Here is a 16,772-nt window from a genome sequence, read left to right as displayed (position 1 = left end):
TGAATATGTTTGGCTTGGGAGAAATTTGTGAATGTATAGTGGATTATGGGGCCAGTTCTTTTTAGATTTATAATATTTCAAATACAATCTGCAATATTCTACCTGAGGGGAAAAATGCTTAGTAGCAAGTACTCCCAGCAAAGTCACTTTAGATTCCAATAACTTTGCTTTACTTTACAAGAACTTTTTTTTTTTCCTGTGGTACACGGGCCTACTCACTGTTGTGGCCTCTCCCATTGCGGAGTACAGGCTCTGGACGCGCAGGCTCAGCGGCCATGGCTCACGGGCCCAGCCGCTCCGCGGCATGTGGGATCTTCCCGGACTGAGGCACAAACCCATGTCCCCTGCATCGGCAGGCGGACTCTTAACCACTGCGCCACCAGGGAAGCCCACAAGAATTCTTTTCTATAAAATGTGTATGCTTGTTCAATTTTCCCCTTGGATTTTTCTTTTTCTCTAACAATCGTCTTTAGCTAAATTCCAAGCAGATGTAAGAATAACTTTGATTATAATGGAAAATATACAAATGTGAGAATAATAACAATCATTTCATTTTGGGTACAGATCTCTTTAAAAAAAATTTTTTATTAAAAAATTTTTTTTATTAAAAAAATTTTTTTATTAAAGTATGGTTGATTTATAATGTGTAAATTTTTACTTTTTTAAAAATTTATTTTATTGGATACAGATCTCTTTATAAACAAAATGCTTAAGCTCACTACGAACTTTCAGGTAAATGTGGAGAAACTATTTTGTAGTTTGAGGAGGGAAGGAAAAGGATATTTTGAAAATCCAATGTCTATCAGTCCTCTTGCTGAGGTGTTAAGTCTGATTTAAGTGTGCAGACAGTGCAAAGACAATTCCAAAGGGCTTCAGACAGTCATTTGACACTGTGATAGCTCAGGTGGCCCAGCTGATCATGTTTCCCCAGGCAGAATTAGAACGTGTAAGTTTTTGTAAAATTTTAATTTGATATTGGTTTTTCCTTACTGGTTTAATAAGGTAAATCCATCTTTACTAATAGCAATCTCACACATACACTCTCTCTCACAAGCACAGAGAGACTGAAATATTAAGGATTCTAGAAATAAGTTCTTCAGAATCAATAGACACAGTTAAAATGATATGGTAGATCGCATTCCCTAGAATCTTCATAGTAGAAAAGCCAAATATGAGGAAACACAGCTATTTGAATTGGATTTGCGGAAAAGTTCTGATTGTGTAACATTTCCATTATAAAACATAAGAACTGTCGCAGAAAGGATTTATTCCAGGCTCCTCTAATACCCTAGCACACATTTTGTACTTATTGCGTATGATTATTTCATAATAGCCTTAAACACAAATTATGGTACAGAGACTTTGAGTGGGTTTGTTTTAACAAATTAGTCTTTGGGAGACTCAATAACTGGCGAATGGATTGGGAAGTAGTTTGACATCTCAGTTCTTAAGAATTGTGGGGTAAACTATCTCTTCTATATTGTTTGTACCTTTTATAGCATTTAGCAAGGTAAATGATGGTAAACTTGATTTGATATGATCTAAATCTGAAATATTGTGACATTTCTTGGCTTAAAACCTTGATCCAGCAGCCACATAATCAAAAACTTTCCCCAATATTAACTTTCTATTTGTATCTTTCACATTGTTTTTCTTTACACACAAAAAACAGCTCATGTTAAGGCCATCAGTTACTGCCATCAAATTCTAAATTAATTACAAGCGAAGTAAGTGACCAAAGACAATGACCATTTCAAAATCTTTATCCTCCTTGAACTTTCTGAAGCACTGAACACTGATAGGTAATTAGTAATAAAATTTAAATAGATGAAGATTCTTTTTATTATTGACCTTGAATCACACAGCTTCTTTTTCCTGTTTTCTCTTTTGTTCATTTAAATACTACTTTGTATTTTCACCGGGAAAAAAATGAAATTACACTGTATACAAAATTGTAAAAAATAGTATGGTCCTAAGAGGTACAAAATTAGTGATGAGATTTTTTAATGCAAAAATAGTTAATTAGTTAATAAATTTTCCTTCAGACTACTAGAAGGTATCTTTATAAAAAAAACTGGACAAAGAACAAAAGGCATTTGTTTGAGGTTTTCACAGCACAACTGCAATCACTTTATTTCTGCTTCCCTAACTTAGCAGTTAGAGAGTGAAGAAAGGTTGGCTGTATTACCACCAGTGCAGTTTATTTCTTCAGATTCAATAAATGAAATTCACAGTGGTCTCTGGAATTTCCATTACTGTACACTGGCACCAAGCATAGAATAAAAAACACATTTTATTTGGTTTTATTCAAGAAAAGTAGGTTTGTATTACACTTCTTCAGTACTTTAGCTATGGTAGTCAAACAATAGCACCAAACATTTTTTTCTTTAGAGTTTCTTAAATTTTTTTTGATGCCTCAATTAGGAATGGCATCCTTTTAGTAGAAAAAGAAGGCATCTTATCCAAAGTTAGGAATATGGAAAATATGGATGTGGCTTCTAGCCAGGAACATGAATAATTATTCCAACAAGAACACGAAAAGAACATTGTTATACAACATCCTAGCAGTTTTTAAAAGATCTGCTAAAGAAAAAGTCAGGCTTTCAATTACAGGTCGTGGACAAGATGTACACATTGTGAGGTTGAATCGTAAAAAGAACTTGCTGGTTTAAAAAGTAAGAAACAGTGAGATATAACCAATAACATTTATATAAATTAAAAATGCGTTAATATAAAGATACATATTTTAAAGGAACAAATACAAACCAAAAGGTGTATATTAGATTAAAAGTATTGTTCATAAGGAGGGGCACAAGAAAAGCGAATGGTAAAAACTGCAAAATATTAACAAAACACGAGAGAGGCCTATATGGACAATTAACACAATCAGCCACACTTGAAGTCTGGCTAAATAAACAAACAGAATGCCAGTTTCCTGAATCATTAAGGTATGTTTGAGGCACATTTCTTACTTTAAAAAAAAAGGCACTTCTTTTTCTTTTTTTATACTTATTTGTTTGTCTGCACCAGGTCTTAGTTGCCACCTGCAGGATCTTTAGTTGCGGCATGCAAGCTCTTAGTTGCGGCATGCAAGCTCTTAGTTGTGGCATGCGAACTCTTAGTTGCAGCATGCACGTCGGATATAGCTCCCCGACCAGGGATCGAACCTGGGCCCCCTGCATTGGGAATGCAGAGCCTTACCCACTGGACCACCAGGGAAGTCCCCCGAGGGACATTTCTTGAACCAGCTTTTCACTACAATTCCACTTAGACCTTTCCCTTTAGCGTTCTGACACTCTTATTCCTTAAAATAGCAGTGATGTTAGCAGCTAAACTTTGATGATTGCCAATGTTCTATGTGTTTTATATATTGATTTATACCTAATTTTCAAAACAACCAATGAGGTAATGTCATCATTGCCTCTATTTTACTAATGGAAAGGGCTGAGTGAGTGACCCAAAGTCACAGCTAGTTAGGTTCCTGACTCTGGAGACTTTCTTAACCATTATAATCCAGTTCTCACTGAATTCTTGTGTATAGTTGAAGTCAGCATTTAGCATTTAATTACATACTATCTTTAGCTATCCTTTAAAAAAATAATTTACCTTCCAGTGAGGAAACTACTACAGCAATGTTTTTATTTAAAACTATTTTTCTCTAACATATTTTAAAATTTGAGGAAAATACAAAAAGCCCATATTCATAGGTGATTTTTGCCCTAAAAGTTTTACTAAATGCCTAAAGTATTTAGTAAAAAAAAAAAAAGAAAAAAAAGGAAAAGCCTATACATAGGGAAGAAATTAATTGGACTATTCAATCCCAGAGAGTAGTTACAATCAGTAGAAATGAAAATTCTTACTGAGATAAACGATAAATATGCTAATTATTAAAAATATTAAATATTTTATAACCAAGTCTCACAATGGAGAGAAGAGTTAAGAATTAAATGCTTAAAATTCAAGGGGACAGGTAGCTTAAAATTATTTTGTTAGGGAGTTAAAATTGGACTAAAAGGGCTATGAGAACTATTGACGAAATTCAATTTATCTTCCTCATCATATAAGCAGCCGTTGAGCCCCTATGATATACCAGCACAATGCTGTTAGTCAATGGGGGAAAAAGGCAGAAAAAGAATTGCCTGCCCTTCTCCCTGTCACCTCTCCAGTCCTTCTTCCTGCTGCCTCCAACCTGTGGCTCCAGGAAAATCAAGTGTATCTGAGCTCAACTAACTGTCTAGGGCCATAGGGAAAGCATATGAAAGTGATCCTTCTTGGAATTACAGCTGGAGGCTGCTTGACATATGCCGGCCTCACAGCATACGGGAGACGCTGGGTTAAGCTGTAAGAACAGCGCTCCACGCCACCAGGCAGTAAATGGATTTCAGTTCCGCTTTAATTTCTAATGAACGGCCATGACTACGCCACACCCAGCAGCAGGAGGAGACGATCCTGCCGCATTGACAGCCTTGTTTAATGGCTGCCTTCCCGCTTATCACACCTCAGCCTGATTAAATTGTTATATAAAGAGAAATGTTTTTGCAATAAATATCTGTCGGGAATTTCAATCGGGTTCCAAGGCCAAAACGACAAACAAAAAAAGAATTGCCTGTCATCAAGAAACTTGTAGCGTAGAAGACAGAGAGACAATCACAAATTGTTAGCTGGAATTGAGTCTACATTGGGTAAGTAGGTTCTAACAGGAGCATGTACTTATTTCTAAAGGAGAGTAGTATTGAATGCCTTCGTTGAGGAAGTGATGCTGTATTTGTTGTGTTCTACAGACGGATGGGTGGTAAGGGGATTTTGGTTGAGCAAGCATCACAAGCAACGCTTGGAGTGAAGATATAACAGTAAATTCAGAAAACTGCAAAAATCTGGGTGAGGCTATAGCAGAGGGCTTGTGGATGCAGGGTGGGGGACCCATCAAGACAGAGTTCTGGAGTAAGCAAGGGACGATCATGAAGGCTTCTGTGCCGAAAAGTGTCCAGTTCATGCTTTTAATCAGGCAATTACATATTCCTGAGTAAAGGTCTGTCACTTTTTCATCTGTCCCACCTCCAGACCTTTTTCTTATATGTAGAAAACTGCCCTTGATTGTAATCTTAGTGGGGCTCAGTAGCCCCTAAGTATCTCTTCTCTTCCCAGCCTCATAAAGCCAGGGTGGAGCTTATGGCAGGCTTAGCCAAGGAGAGGCGTGTTCTTGGCTTAGAATTCATCTGCGGTGGCCCCCAGTGAAGGCTGTTGGTAAGACCCTCTGGTTCCAGTGATATTCAGCAGTAATGGCAATGCTTCCTGGCCAGATGATTTCTATCTAGTTTTTAAAAGCTTCCTTATCTTCTGCCTGTTTTCCAGGTTCACTCTTCCATCCTCTTCTCATTTATGTGATTCCACCTATCATTTTCAAAGAAACCCTTTTTTTGTTGAAACACCCGGAATTATTTTCTGGTATTTATAGCCAAGGAGTCTAGTAGAAAAAGATATCAATACCAGAAATCCATTATTGACATCAGATTGTTGGGAAATATTGGGGAATTCACATTGGTTATCTGCATAGCTTAGGTAAAAGGCAGTCAGAACCCTGAAATTATTCAGAGGTAAGAGTCTGGATGACAGTGACCCACAAAAATGGGACATGGGCCCTGTATAGTTACCGGAAATGACACATTTCCTGAGGGTAAGGCTTTGAAAAACCATACAGTAAGTCCCCTACGTACAAACGAGTTCCTTCCAAGAGCACATTAGTAAGTCCAATTTGTTCATAAGTCCAACAAAGTTAGCCACTGATCTGGAAATAGAGGGCCACCCAAGAATTGGCATAGGGATTAGACAATAAGATACAGATGAGAAGGAGTGGTCATGATTCTCAGCCCCACCGAACCTCCTTTGTTTGCTGAAAGAGCCCCACACTACTTGATTTGTAAAGCAATTCCTTCCTTTTTGAAGATGCAACTAGTTCCTCAACTCAAGGCATTAACTTTAGGAGGGAATTTATCCTTTTCATGCCCCATTCCCCTTAACCTTCAATGATTCCCACCTATAATAAGAAGGAGCAACAGGATATCAATTAGAAAGTAAAATCTAGAGATGGAAATACTGTTATAAATGAACTACAGGAATTGCCTAACGTATATTGGCTAAAAATTGGAAAAGATGGATGGATTCTGAGGGTACTCAACCAAGGAGAGAGAATGATAACATTAGATAAAGCTGAATTAGTTATATGAGTGTACTTTCAGAGACTGTGGATCCATTAACATAGTTTAAGGAGCTGGGAGTCTGTTAGTTTGCTGAAACACCGCAAAATGGAACTCAACGGAAGCATACATTAAATGAAGTTGATTCCTTGGCATAGTATAGAAGCACAAAATAAAAATTTTCACAAAATGGAATTCTTATACTATATGATAAAATGGGTTTTTATCATGTATAATCCACCCATCCATCTTCACCAATTGAGACATATATTGGAGATGGGAATACCAGTATCTTTAAAAAGACTTTAGTGATGTCCATGAATTGTTGGTGGAAGGCATAGCAATGAAAATTGATTCCCTGATTTCAGTGAGGAAGGGCAAATCTGGAGTGGAAGAGATAACGTAGTGTCACTTAACTACCAATGAGTAAAACAGATACATTTTCCATTAATAGATATCAGGATCAGTACAAAGTCAGAATAGTCTGATCCAAAAAGAACTTAACAGCCAATTGAGAATTAGATTTCTGGGAATGAAAGAGGTGTGAAGTCCTCTGTAGAGCTATTTGATTTGTGAAATTAATAACCCTCCAGAACTGCTCATCAGAGCCTTGAGTGTGTCATTATGACATATGATATGGAACTTCTGCCCTCCACTGAATTTTTAAAACATAGGTAAATCATGGACCTCGAGTCACCAGAATGAAAGAGAGGGCATCTTGTCTTAAATAAGTACTTTGCAATGATATCTCAAGTGTGTGCTACTACTTTTTTTTTTTTAACCTAGTCTTCGCCTAAAAGAACCAGAGTTCGTTACCAAAGTAACTGTGCCCTGTGAAAGAAAACATGGTTTTGAAACACAACTAATTCCCAGGGACACAGGACACTTCTGCAGTCCACTACTGAGGGTATTTTGATGTTAAAATGACAAGTGGAGAAGCTACCTTTATCCTTCCCATATTTATTACCCAAGTTCTGGTACAGCTGGAATAGATGACTTCAAAATATGATGGATTCTTACATCAGCTCTGTAACCCATGCAAAAGGAACATTTTGATTGGAAATACCAAGTTGAAAATTGCAGAGCTTTCTACTCCTACAAAAATATTAAACTAATAGCAATAATGCTTCAATAAAAATCAGAAATATTAGTGCCATCTTTAGTGACTTAAAAGTGCAGGGCTAATGATCCTCAGCGGATTCTCATTTGTGTTTAGTAGTGGAAGGATAGTTTGAGAAGATAAAATTGGATTTTCCAAAGTTTAATTAGATGGCAACTTCTGTTGCAACTGCTGTTCCATATGGGGTCCAAATCATTATAGCTCTTAGTACTTTGTATAAAGCAACTGATCTGAATAATGTCTTTCTCCTCTATTCCAATAAACAAAATTACTAGAAGCAGTCTGTTTTATTTCACCAGACAGGAACAGTAATATAATTTTGCCATACTGTTTCTGGATTGTGTTAACTCCTTGGCTTTGTACCACATTATAGTCTGCAGAAATACCATCTCACAGAACATCATGTGATACAACCTAGAGGGTAAACTTTATTAGCTAGATACATTAATTAGACACTTGAATGCCAGCACATTGGAGCCAAATACAATGGAAGAATATAGGGCTGTCAAGTTATTGATTTATTTTAAAGGTTAAGAGGTCTAAGGAAAGTTGGGCTAGCTCTCTAAAGTGAAGACAGCTTGCTGAACCATGTCTCTATGGCCACTAGGAACATGAATAGTCTCTTTGAATTTTGGAGGCCACATGTTACTGCATGTGAGTCTCGTGCTGAGAAGCTGTAAGATTTGAGTTTGTCCCATGGCAAGAGAAGGCTCTCCAGACAGCAGAGGTCACAGTGATCCTGCTACTTATCACTCATCAGATTAAATGATATTTAAAGGGTTCATAGTAGGTCAGGTTGCTATATGTAGTGTGTGGTAAGCCTTAGTAAGAGAATTAAAACCCTAGCTTTCCAAAGCAAGGATATGCTTATATTTAGCAAATAACTACTATCCTTTTAAGAAACTGGACCCAAGGGGAAGCTAAACAACAATTTGACGTTAACTACTCATAAACCTAGTATTACCTGATCTAGCTAGCCTAATCTCAATTGCTCAGCAGTGCTGATTCATCAAGTACACGGGGGCTCATGGGGGCCTTCTCTATGACCAGCTGACTAAGAAGAGTATAAATACAATTATAATTATATAAATTATAATCAAAATTATACGATATGTAGGAAGAAATTGAGAGTGAAATGCTGCAACAGTATAGGACTGATTGGGATGCCCTGGAAGGCAGTTCGATAAGAAGCTAAGGAGAACAAGAATCCATATTTGACTCAATGGATCTCCTCAACATACTGGAGACATTATGAGTCTAATTCTCACTATTCTGATGAAATGCCTTCTTGTAAGAGACCTCTTCTGAAGTGCTTTGGAGGCGAGCTTTAAACTAATTGGCTTTCAAGTTGCTCACTTCCTGTTATCTTAGTATCCTCTGAAAGCCAATAGTGCTAAGGTGGAACATTTGTAGAAATGGAGGGAGCTTGAGAAGCTGGAGGAGAACAATCCTAGAGCATATTGGTTCTGGATGGTTGGTAACACAGCTCACCCAAGAATCACAGAGATATTTTTATTTTTATTTTTTGATTAGGTATTCAAAGTCTTCTTGTAGAGTCTTGGAGGAACCGGCACCAGAGAGAGTCATAAATATCAAAATTGAATCAAAACATAAATAGCTTATAAGTGACAGGGTGTGCTACTAGTTTCAGATAAATTTTGGACAGCATAGCCTCAGGATGCTTCATATACAAAGGCTAAACTATGCATGGAAGGTTATTTGCTATTTACTCACAACCAAAAAAATTCATGTTAGCAGTTTTAATAAAAAAATCAAAGTTATAAAAAGTACACTAAGAAGAATATGTGTTGACTTTTTCAATTTATTCCCAATATGTGTGTGTATGTGTGTAATATATATATAAAAGAGAGACAGAATACCTGATCCTTAGCTGACAAGTGCTATTGATTCTCATAGATCTTCTAATAAGGTTACTAGTGCTTCTTCTTAAGTATCAAAATTCAGCAAAGCACCATCAGCTATGTGAGGAATGTTTCCAATGTGAAATACCTCTATAGGTCAAATCAAGCCAAGAAAAAAAAAGATATCAAGGGAAATAAAATTCTTGCAGGGAGCAGAAAAAAACTCACAATACTATCGAAACCTTGTAGTTTTTAGTCTCGTTTTGAAGAGATGAAAAGAGAAGGTAGTAATTACATAAAATAAAAGAATGCTTTAGGAAGGGAACAACCAGAGAATGTTTCCAAAGTAAATACATGAAGTATGATACAGAAATTTTAAAGAAGACAAAATTAAGGAAATCTGTTGGAAAGCATAAAAATCTTTTGATAATGGAAACAGAAAAGAAGAGATCAAAGATTTAGACAGTGTAAGAAGGAGGTGCACCATCTAAGATTTTCAAAAAGAGAAAATAGAAAAAAATGGATGGACCATATGGACGTGAATTTCTAGATTGAAAGGACTCCCTGGGTACCCAGTGAGTGAGTGAAATACACCCTCTCAAGACATATTGTAATAGTTCAGAAACTGAAGATGAAAGGAAAATCTCAAAAGTTTAATGAGAGCAAAAAAGGTCACATTCTAAAAACTGAAAATTAAAATTTTATTAACCTTTTCTATTTCAACTCAAGAAGCAACAAGACAATCACTTTCTTGAGTATCTTCAAAATTTGGAAGGACCATTATTTCAAATTAGAATTGTATCTAGTCGAAGTATCAGTTAAGCGGATGGGCTGAGTAAACACATTTTTATAAACGTGACTTCACACACACACAAAAAAAGAGAGGTAACTCACGTGCACAGGAAGTGATCAGAAGCTGTGTTCCCCCAATGCTGTGGAGTTAACCAAGAAAGAAGAGAACACAAGATTCAGAAAGTAACAAGGGATCTAACCCAGGAGATGGCTGAAGGAAGTCCAGGACCACAACAATCTCACTGGACCAGAAACCAAGGATTCTATTATTCATAAGTGTACTTTAAAAGACAGTACTTTGTCAGAGAAAGCTGATTTTGTTGTTTGTTTTTTTTCTTTGACATATTGTTGATTTACTATGTTGTGTTAGTTTCAGAGGTATAGCAAAGTGATTCAGTTATACATACATGTATCTATTCTTTTCCATTATAGATTATAAGATATTGAATTTGCATTAGTTTTGACACCTTAGGTAAGCTTAGTTAACATTTGAAGAAATCTTATAATGGAGACTCACTTCATGAATTTTTTAAATATTTGGTGCAAAATAAAGGCCTGTTATGTAACATACAGTTGAACTTATTTTCATCAAACTTAACACCTCTTTGTAGGTTGTAGGGGAAGATTCCTATAGCCCTCATTAATTATGAGTCAACTGAAATGTACCACAAAGAACTTAAAAATTGTCATTTACCAAATTTGCTTAGGTTGGTTTACAACAGCAAGCAAACTAGATTGAAGTAGGAGGATATGGAATTCCAGAAGAAATATCTCCCAGGAGAAAAAAGTGAACTTAATATTTCTGGTTTTTTTTATGAACACTTTTACCATGTTCTAGATGCTTTAAAAATACTAACTCATTTAATTTTCATAACAATCTTATGAGGCAGTATTATTACTATGATTATTTATATTATTGTTATCCTTAATTTACAGATGAGAAGACTAAGGCAAAGATAAATAATTGTTTAATATTTCACAGCTAGTAAATAAGACAGATTTATTCAAGCCCAAGCAGATCTGACTTTTAACCAGCACATTATGTTACCCTACCCTCTGGGTGCAAAATATTTCCAAAATGGTTTTATAATTCTGTTTGAGAAATAATTCTGTTTCGGAAAATATTAGTGACATAGATATATATGTATACAGAACATCACATATATATGTATGTGTATATATATATATATATATATATATATATATATGGCAAATAAGTGCAATACAATGAAGGAATTAAACTAATTTTGCACTGTTTTCTTCAGCAGTAAACAATATTTATATTATGTAATAACATGCAGTAAATATTTAATCAAAGTTTGTGGTATACATACATTAGGAGTTATTGAAAGGAATAATGGTTGCAGGTGGGGTAAGAGTGGGAATGAGCAAATGTGCTAAATCTTTATCTAATTCGGGGGGGTAGGGAAGGGAGGTCCAAGAGGGAGGAGTTATATGTATACATATAACTGATTCACTTCATTGTACAGCAGAAACTAGCACAACATTGTAAAGCAATTATACTCCAATAATAAAAACAAAAAAATAAAAGAAAATAGTTGATGTTTAAAATTGATAAGTTAAACAAAAAGTACAAGCAAGGATATTGAAGTAAATATTAAAAGAAATCCAGAATAGAGTTGAAAACAATGGCCTCTTGGGAGCAGGACTTACACCAAAGTGTGGGGTGGGGGACTGCTTGGTGCATTATCAGTTTTGTAGTAATTTTGACCTTTTAAATGTGTCATTGCTATATTTTAAATGTATTATTTTGAAAACATTTAAATACACATGTATATGCATGTGTGTCAGCTATATATTTTAGTGGATTCCTTTTATATTTTTAAATTTTTTGACAGAATTTAGTTAAACAGGCTAAAATTGATCTATGAAGAGAAAATTATTTCTCTTAGTAAACGTATAGTCAGTTGGACATAAACATAGGTCCTGGGAGCACCTAACAGTCCAACTATTGCTAACATAGAATCATCAGATACATACGCCAACAAATTTGAAATCCTACTAGAGTTTCGTGTCTTTTATACCTTTATGCATCGCCTTCTTTTTTTAAATGTCAACGATCTTTAGGAATGCAACAAGACAAATTCCCCAGTCTAAGACAGTTTAGCAAAGCATCCTCCCTTTTACTAAGAAGTAGAAGCAAGATAAGCAGACAGGAAACATCAAAATGTACTAACAGAAGTAAAAGAGGTTAAGCCACCAAGACTTTGACTCCATCTCAAGTTTCTAGGACTTTTCTCAGGAAGGCCAAGATACCAACTATCACATTCTCTGCTGAAAGAAATTTCTGGGCCTTCTGACATGTTCACCGTCATTATCTTCTTTGATTTTCAAACAACGCTTCATAGTAGTCAGAACAGGTGCATTATGGGTAGACTTAGGCTTACGATGGTTAAATAACCTGTGCCCACATAAACAGCTAGTAAGATGCAACAGGAAGACTCTAACTCACATTTTTTTACCATATTTTGAAGGTTCTTCACTATATTCCTATTCACATAGTAGTTATGCTGATCAAAAAAATCATAATTATCAAAATGATACATGTGCCTTATGCGTTTATTTGTTCATTTGCTTATTTGGTAAATAGTTATTGGATACCTACCATGTCCAAAGCCCCAGGGACTTCTAAAATATTAGTCTGTCATTAGAAGGACAATTTCAAAGCCACATCGTTACACATTAGGCTTCATTTTTCCCTCTTAGCAGAGTCAGATAAGACTGGGCAGAGTCTTCCATTAATTCTTATAACAACTAGCATGACTCAGAGGTTCGCACCATTATCTTAATTTAATTTATTGAACTTCCACTTAAGCAGTCCTAATGAAGAGTTAAGTCCCCATCCTTCAGGAATCAGTAATCAAAGAAGGGTAGATTGAATTGTAATGGGAAAAATTAAGACATAGACAAACAGAGATTATACTAACAGCAGAAGACATCCTATATTTTAGTCTGGAAACAATGATACCAAACCTGGCAAGCATTGTAGATGATCATTTTAATTTATATCATGTCTCCCAGCGTCCTTAAAATGTGATTGCTATCATATGCTCACAAAATGAGAAGGAAGAGTTGAGAATGATTTCCAGATTTCTGGTTTAGGAGACTGAATAAGATGATAGCATCACTCAAAAGTATAAAGTGACAAGAGCAGTTAAAGGGAGATAGTGAATTTCATTTTAGATATATGGCTGTGAGACCTGCAACAGGAGATGTCTAGAAAGCAAGTGGATACACACATTGGAGTGCTGTTTTTCTTCCATGGGCTAGATTGAAGAAAGAGCCTCAGGAGTCATCATAATAAAGGGAATGGTTAAAACCTTGGAATCGTTTAAAAATCTTTGAGATCTTAGAATCTCAAAGAGACTTAAATGCTAGAAAAGCTTTTTAAAAAACTGTTAGAGGAAACAGAGAGCTTCAGAACATAGATAGAGAGAAGTCACAAAGAAAGGGGAGGAAAAACTAGGAGAGAATGTAGTCCAAGAAACATTTTATTAAAGGGGTGGGTCTGCATTGCCAAAAGTCACAAGTCAAGTAGGCGAAACACTAAAAGACTTCAACAGATTAGTAAATATGAAGGTTATTGCTTTGTTGTTGTTGTTGTTAGAGCAATGTGAGGGAAGCAGAGGGATTAGAAACCTTATTTTGACGGGTGAATCATGGGTGGAATGGTGAATAAGAAACAGAAATTGGAGGCAGCCAATGTACAACTAATTTTCCTACAATGGACACATAGCAAAATTTGTGTAATAGAATTAAGAAATGACTAAAATAAGTTTGGCTAAAAAAGAAAATTAAGAAATAAGAGAGTAGCTAAAGCGGGCCGTGCAGATTCAGACATCATCTGTTGTTTTATACTGAGGGTTTAGAAAAAGAAGAAAGAGAAAAGGAAAAGTGCAGTAGAGAGAGGAGATCATTGTGACAAAAGCAAATTAACACTTGATTTTTTTCTTAAAATATGATAGAAGTGTACCTGTTGGGCTACTAAGAGATCATGTCTGAATTTGATCTTAAGCTATCAAGGCCTTGAAAATTAAAGGTATTTTTCAGTTGAAAGTGTAGGGCTAATGCTACAGAAAGGCTAACATTTCCTAATCATTTACAACAAATTAGGGCCAACCTTGCGAGGTAGTCCAGCAGTATGTTTTTTTTGTTTTTGTTTTTTTGCGGTACGCGGGCCTCTCACTCTTGTGGCCTCTCCCGTTGCGAAGCACAGGCTCCGGATGCGCAGGCTCAGCAGCCACGGCTCACGGGCCTAGCCGCTCCGCGGCATGTGGGATCTTCCCGGACCGGGGCACGAACCCGTGTCCCCTGTATCGGCAGGTGGACTCTCAACCACTGTGCCACCAGGGAAGCCCCCAGCAGTATGTTGTAGATGACAAAACTGTGTTTAGGAGAAAAGAAGTAAGTGGTTCAGAAAAAAATTTTTGAGTCCAGTGCTCTCCCCTCTTCACTGTGTTCTATCTTTGATAATATTTATGTGGGCAGTGTTGAATGAGTGATATCAATACAACTCCCTTTTCCCAGAATATGATAGATTTTGAAAAACAAAATGATTACAATCAATCAGCAGGGTAATATCTGAAAATGAGATTTTCAAAACTTTTTGTCTTTCCTTAAGAGGCATACCATTTTTTCCCCTCAAATTACAAGAACTGGAAGACATATTATCCTAAACTTGTATGTTAAAGAAAAACAAAAAACAAAACAGTGCAGCAGAATGTCTTATAATGGCCTAAATGCAGAACATCTTTTATAATGCAGGAAAGAAAAATCTCATTTTAATAATTATTTGGAATAAAGCTTCCACTATGAAATAGAGACACAAAAATTATTTCTATAAAACAATTATTTCTATACAACATATTTAGTGCCAACATCAGGTAGAGCTTTCCTGATTTCACTTTTAAATTTTTCAAATACATTTTTTATCTTTTACCCCTTGACCAAAAACAATATATCTAAATGTAATCCCAGCATCTGTTTTATACAAAAAAATGAATAAAATATTTCCATATAAACAGAAAACATTGGTCTTTATGTCTTTGTATCCAATTTTTTAAAAAGATCATCTAGAGAAAAATGCTTTAAAATCTTTTTGTTGTAGTTGAAATCAAAACTGCTTTTAGTTTCTTGCTGTTAGATCAGGTCTCCAGATCAGTGCATTACAATATCTTTGGGACTGTGAACTCAGAATGAAAGTTGCACTGAATTTTGTTATAGGTTCTTGAGATTAAAGTCAGAATTTCCTGTGCTGGGCTATCTAGGTACTGAGGTGCTGTGGTTGTTGGAGGGGTTAAAGCTGGAGCCATGGATGCATATATATTAGGGAGGATTCACCAAAACACGACAGTGGAGCCTGGGTCAATCCATTACTTTGAATGAGCAGTGACCAATAGAAAGGGACGAGGAAGATCCAAGAAAACTGAGGTAAGCGGTGTTCTGAAGCTCTGTCAAAGTGGAAACAATAGATCAAAGGTGTTCATGGTGACTGGTCAGAGGAGGTTTTCTTTTTTCTCGTAGGAGGCTAGACAGCATAAAATAAAAACAAATTCTTCTAGTCAAAGTTTTTTTTTTTTTTTCTTAACTGATTTTAGCAAACTTCAGATCCAGACACAGGACTCAGCGATACATTCCTGGACAGCAAGGTAAACTATTTTACGCTTTTCAAAACTCTTAAAGTTAAGAATTCAAAGTTATGATTCATCAGAGGCAGGGTTACTGCTTCAATAACTAAAGCAAATCCCTATTCTGAAAAAAAAAATAATGTTTTAATGTGTCTCTGTTGGAAGATGACCAGAGCAGTATTCTGCAATCGCAAGAAATTTGACAGCTTGCAGAAGCTGCCCTGTGCTTGTCATTTCCCTCGATTTAGGGCAAAATTGAAAGATCAGCATTTCTAAATGATGCTGATTTTATCTCTTCCTAAGGAATCAGTGAAATTTATTTGGTCTTTATTACCAAGTGTTTGAACTAAATGTACATTGATAAGAACGTTATTGTTATATAGATACATATTATTTTCCTGTTGGGATAGTTCTTTGTTCCCATAACCTTGTTGAAACTCAACGGGGAGGATTTATGTCTTTTAAATGTATCACATATCAGTAAGTGTTAACCTTTGCTCTGTTAGCATCCATACTGAAAATATGGAGATCCACCTGTATCCTGAGCATGTTCTTTGTTTTGTTTCTTATCAACCATAGTAACACTGCTTACTTATGTAAGTGTGATATATATCTGTATCAACATCTATAGCTATATCTATATAGAGAGTTTCATAATCCAAATTTCTTGGCTAAACAACTTGATCCTCTACTTAAAATATTAGAAGTCTTTCCCTAAACCCCCAAAATAAAACTTACCTGAGAAGTTGAGCAACAGAGCAAGAGATTAATCACACATTTTTCTTCAAATCCTAAAATTTTCCTTCACAAAAAGTTGCTAAAATGTTCTTTGATCTATTTCTTTGGTTGAAGGGCCAAAGAGCCTGGGAAATCTCATCCAGATGTTCTGCTCATTTAGGAGTAAAAGTGAAAACATATGCCAACTTCTTAGGAACAACATAGACTCTAAATTTGAGTTATTAAAAGGTCACTTTTTTGTACTCTGTGTGTTCAACTCTGGATTTCAGTTAACTTCCTTGCATTAAATAGCTTGAAATGGAAAAGCACTTAAGAGTTCCTAAAATTTGCTTTTTCTTTCTTGGTTTTCATTGTGATTGGGTTAAAACCAGAAAGTTACAAGTTGGTGAGTCAGTTTCAGTGTTTGCAAAAATGCTTT

This window comes from Delphinus delphis, chromosome 11, assembly GCF_949987515.2.
Source record: "Delphinus delphis chromosome 11, mDelDel1.2, whole genome shotgun sequence".
NCBI lineage: Eukaryota > Metazoa > Chordata > Mammalia > Artiodactyla > Delphinidae > Delphinus > Delphinus delphis.
This window is presented reverse-complemented; position numbering follows the sequence as displayed.